A 5,679-nucleotide genomic window follows, 5' to 3' on the forward strand; every position below is an offset into this window, starting at 1 on the left:
AAAACGGATCGCTCTTCACGACATTGCGACTGAAACAACCGCATTCAAAACATCAACTTAGATCCACCGTATATTCCTGACATAAGAATGAATAACTTCCTTTTATTTACATTCGTAAAAAATAAACTAAGAGACTAACATTTTTCGACATCTGAAGAGGCGACTTATGCGTTCAGAATAAAGGGCTGCATGAATACGCAAAAAACAAACTTTGAGTCACTGTCCAAAAATTTCAACTTGCACTCACTCACACAACGTAAAAATTAATTCTAATGTTTGGGTAAAATAAGGACCGAGTCTCATTAGTGAGAACAACAACGAGTTCGCTCAACTCATAGCACTCTCACAAGTAACGATCCACTCTCTGTAGAATTGGTCTACCAAAGCATTTCATTGTGTTGGTGTGAATTAATTCTGTGCAAGAAGGATGTTGGCTGAGTGAATGATGTTCGTGTGAATTAACAACTGTTAACTCGAGTTATTCTAGTTGCACGACTAGAAAGAAGAATGTAAATACGCATAGATAATTACATACGAATGTGGATAAAAAAAATGTTTCCAATATTCAATTTTATTGCAATTTTTCATGAAGTTTATTTAGGGATTAATAGATTCAACAAAATATTATAAAAAATAAAAATATTTTAGAACTAAAACCTGTCCTTTGGAACAATTGAAAAAAACTCTTTTTAAATCCCAAAATACATGCAACTTTTAGTTCCAAAGTATCACATTTTTATTAGTTACATTCGCGTTCATTTCCAGTCAATTAACTCATGTGTAAATATACCTATGTATTATGCTAATAAGCTGTCGATAAATCGTAAAAAAAAACATTAGGGAAAACCAAAAAACATACGTACGTGCGACGTACGAGTCTATTTATATCGACTAACGAGAAACTTATACATATCATAAAAATGAAATGAAATGAAAAGCATCAAATACCATACATGGATACATATGTATTTTTTATTTTTATGTATTCTAAACTATAAAATAAAAAAGAAATTCACTTATACTCGTACAACAAAAAAATATACACATAATTCTTGTACTAAAAAATAAAATGTAAAGCCCTTCAGTCTCATATAAATTAAAAAAATTGCGCTATTAAAAGCTTAAACAAAATAGAAGCAATTCATTTATCTAACAAAAATATACAATATATGCATAATTCATTTATTTAAAAAAAAATGTGTAAAACATTCACCAGTCTTTTTGAACTTAAAAATAATTTATTTAAAGAATTAATGACTTCAGAAATTTAGAAAAGATAATTACCAAATTCGTTTTCAATGTTGCACATGTGTTTCTTATTAGTTTAAACTCTAGAAATAATTAATTAATTTACATATTCGTATGTAAAAACATGGTTTTTCCTACAGTAACAGGGTTAGACCCAATAGCACAACGCTTTTCAGAAAGTAAATTTTTGGCATTTGAGAATATTCTCTCAGAAGAGGCACTACTAATTTAAAAAGTAACGGAAATTTAAGTTTATTTGATTCCCACCATTATAAAACGTCAAAATTGTCGTGCATTACTTCGTATAATAGTAATTCATTTTGAACTCGATCAAGATTATTTGTTGGATTTGAAGGCTGAAGAAATCCTGAGAAAAGTTGTTCCTTATTATTTGAGAGAGAATTTAATTGACTACTTTCGTTATTGTTTTGATCTTGCTCAAAAATCAATGCTTCTAGCATGTTTTTGCAAGGTAGTTTTATATAATTTTTTTCTTCATTTGTAAACTGTAACAATTTATTAGTCGGTGCTCCTACGAGATATCAAGTTTGATTTGAAAATACGTATGTACAGCTGCGAGCACTGAAATATTAGTGTGCAATTGTGGTAAACATTTCTTGAAATTACAACAAATTGTTGTACTTGACACCACATATAGTACGTGCACATACATATCTGCAAATATATACCGTTTCAACAAATACTTACTGCTACAAGATTCAAAATCCCTTGATCGAAAGGCAATAAGCTTCAGTCCAATTTTTCCGCTTTTTGTATAGTCATAGACAAAAACGATTGTTTTAAATAATTATCGGTCCATAAATCTGAGGTAAGTCCAAAGGTATTAAGTTCACTTAGTTCTAATTTTAAGGAATCGGGGGCTATATTGTATAGATTGTCTATGTTTCTGGATATCGTTGTTGGATGAGGTAATAGTTGATCAGTATATACGTTCGACTCATACTTAGCTCCAATTGAAAGCATTAGATCCGTATATTTTTTCAGTCCTGCATCTTCGATCATCTTGAATGTTCTGCAATTTTTAGTGACCCATTCAGTAAACGTATCAGCAACATTTTTTTTGTGTCGTTGTCCACTAATATCTTTGAGTTATCCGAACGGTTTTTTAAATTTTTATAGCATTTATGTTTCACAAGGTTAGACGTGCTATTCATAAATTTCAAAACGCTGTTACAATTTTTGCATGCAACAACATCTCTTACCAAACTGCCACTATTTTCAACCTTGCCAAAAATTTCCCAAACCTTGCTTTTCTAGCTTCAATAACCACTGTACATATATTTGCCTTTCACTATATTATCCTTAATTTCATTAAGCTGCTGCCTTAGTACAGGCGTCGACTGGGTTGACGATGCAGATTCATCTAATGTTCTAATGTTACATATTTTTGTAAAACAGAGACACAGGTGTAAATTGTATTACAACATGGCAAATATTAGCAAACAATTGCACTGAATTTCGCGGTCAATTACTTACATCCATTATGCCATGCCAAAACTATTTTACCCCCTTTTATCTTCGTATGCACAAAACAAATGACGAATTTAAATATTTAATAAACTGTCTCGGTTAAGCGTCTACGGCTATGGGTGCACCCTGTTCTGTTAAAAGAATGAGAGAAACAATGAATTCGCATAACAATAAGTGACGATCACACACTATTCCACTACTAAGCGAACGCTAACGCTTTGCATTCACTGCTGGTTAATGATATGAGTGTGAGTTGGGTTTGTTTATGAGAGGAATGAGCTGAGTCTACCTGCTAGCGATAAACAACAACTCACAATGTCTTCTCTGTATCTGCATTCACATAATTCCAACTCAGCGTCGGCGATCAACTCGAGTTATGAGATGAATTCATAAATTCTCTGTTGCATTCATAGCGTGAGTTAATTCTTGCAACCCTTTAGTTCAGAATGTAGGTTTTGGAGATACCTAAACGCATACAAAAGTATATAGATCTTAATGGAAACAATTTTGAAGAATAATCGAAATTTGTTTTTGTTATCTAATACGAAAATAGGAAAAACAACGTACAGAATTTAGAGTTAATAGTAATTAAATAATAAGCTGATGCCCAAACGAATAAAAATTCAAAGTTGCTCTAAGATACACACATTTTTTATTTTTTATCACATTCACAAAAAATGTCAGGATGGGCTCATCGTAACCACATTAAGAACAAAAGTCCGTAGGGGATTGTTATTTAATACTAACATATTTCAGGTCTACCCAGTTTACTTATCCTTCGATATATGAGCTCTTATATTTATCTTGAAGATTACCACCAAATTTATGTTATTCTTATTTTTTAATGTAGTATATATACATTTTCACCTCACAGAACTAAAGAGGAATTTAAACTCTAATTTGAAACATTTTCACCTATTTTAATAAATCATTCATTAAACACTTCGTTGTTGGTTAAGTCTGTAGGTCATACAATTCTTCCTTCATTAGCTAAATCCATTTGAAATAAAAAACATATTCACCGTTTAGTTGTTAAAATTTCATGTCTATGCATTTGCACAAAATTTCTTCTCATCTTGCTCCTCATTGAGCTGCCTAACTCCCGGTTGCTGCAAAATATCCTTCTCCATTAATATTTCTCGATTACCCACATTTCCTTACCCACCTGCCAGGACCTTAATCTGCGTTCGTCTGCACCTTTATTTTCCTAGCATGCTCTTACCTGAATTCAAGGCTACTATTTAACTTTTTATCTTATCTATTTTACGATGCATCCGAATTTACCTCCTGTTTTACTTGAACGGCTATCTGTTTTTCAGGCATTCTATCATTGGAATTTCAACTCCGCGTGCAGTTGATGTTTTTGAGTGTGATATTTAGATATACACATAAATATTTATGTATGCAGCATTTTAATTTGTGTGTGCTCTATAATGCTCCATGTCCATGTTCATGTTTGAAATACCTTAGCGTTCTCTGTTGAGTAATTCTTTAACTTGTATTTTTTGTTTACTTTTTTGTTTTAGCATTAATTTAGTTTTTCCAAAAAGCTTTGCTAAGTGTACAACGGTATCTTTATTGATGAAATTAGTGGCACCCGTGGCCATCTACCACCATTCGTGGTGTTTGCTCTTTACGACATGATTCAGTTAAGTTACTTCTTCATGAGGATTTGAAGGGAACACAGTTTCATATTAGGTAAGATGGCTTATCATAGATCGCACGTGGACTAGATGTAGTCCTTTGTGAAGCCATTGAAAATAGAACTCCCGTGTTCGGACTTAAAGATCGGCAAAACGCTTCGTAGCCAATACAAATTTGCAAAGACGCTTAATTTCTACGTCCGCCAGTTCGGTGGGATGTCTGAAGGTATGCGCCCCCAAGTGTCTAAGTCTTGATCTCCCAAAAGCGGGGCAGTCAAGAAGGAAGGGCTTGCTAGTTTTTACCGCATCTTCTTCCAAACAGCTTCTGCATGCGGCGTCCGGTAGAGTTCCCAGCCTAACAGCATGTATGCCAATAGGGCTAGTGCATGTATGCCAGCGCTGACCAAGCAGCCGCGTGGCCCAGCTATCCAGTAGTATAGCACAAGATGATGCGGGAGCACCTACCCGTCCCATTTCTACCGATAATGATTCTAGGGTGCGTTTCCTTGCTAGCTCATAAGCTTTGCAGTTACCGACGATTCCGCTGTAACCCGGCACCCATACAAGTCCAGAGACAGTGATGCCAGACACTCTTCGACCAGCCCTGAACGCACCGTGAATGAGTTCAAGGCTAGTATCGCCGCTCTGCTATCTGAGTGAATGGTCACTTCTCTGAAGGTAGACACTCTCCGGAGCAGCAAATCTGCTGCCACCTTGACGGCTGCATATTACTCAACTTTATCTCGATTCAAAGGGCTGACAGAAAGTCAGAAGTATAGTATAATACACTACATACAACAAAGTAATCTACGAATATTTTTTACCCAATTTTATTACACTCAGAAGCAAATTTCGAAGACCTCATAAAATATTGGGTCATTCACAACTAGTTTAGGTTTTTAGTGCAGTTTAAATACGATTTTCTTAATTTTTAAAGCACTTCCTTAAATTATAATCTTTTAGGCAATATTTGATTCGTGCAGTCAAGAAACTGGTCCGACTTGTGGTGAATGTTCTCCCACAAAAACTTTTACAGAGACCGGAACAAATTATAGTCTGAAGGTGTCAAATTCGGAGAATATGGAGGGTATAGAAGAACATCCCATTCAGGCTGCAAAAGCTTTTGGCGAGTCATCAAAGTTATGGGAGGTCTCGCATTATCCTGGTGAAACAGTGCACCTTTTATATTGATCAAGTCTGACCTCTTCTGTTTAAGGAAATTGTTTTATTCACTCCCCGCTGCTATTACCACTTTTGCCAAACTTTATGTATTTTAAAATAAAACCGGTTTCAATTT

The 5,679-nt window shown here is 34.4% G+C and overlaps 1 long non-coding RNA gene across 1 annotated transcript; it reads right to left on the minus strand.

Moving 5' to 3' along the window:
* Nucleotides 1-1,779: 1,779 nt before the first annotated feature.
* Nucleotides 1,780-3,144, minus strand: LOC120780072. Its single transcript, XR_005705808.1, has 2 exons — nt 2,746-3,144; nt 1,780-2,632 (listed from the first exon to the last, which is right to left on the minus strand). It is a non-coding gene; the product is annotated as an uncharacterized LOC120780072 (long non-coding RNA).
* Between the last annotated feature and the right edge of the window lie 2,535 nt (nt 3,145-5,679).

The sequence above is a fragment of the Bactrocera tryoni genome, unplaced genomic scaffold, assembly GCF_016617805.1.
Source record: "Bactrocera tryoni isolate S06 unplaced genomic scaffold, CSIRO_BtryS06_freeze2 scaffold_138, whole genome shotgun sequence".
In the NCBI taxonomy this organism is placed as follows: domain Eukaryota; kingdom Metazoa; phylum Arthropoda; class Insecta; order Diptera; family Tephritidae; genus Bactrocera; species Bactrocera tryoni.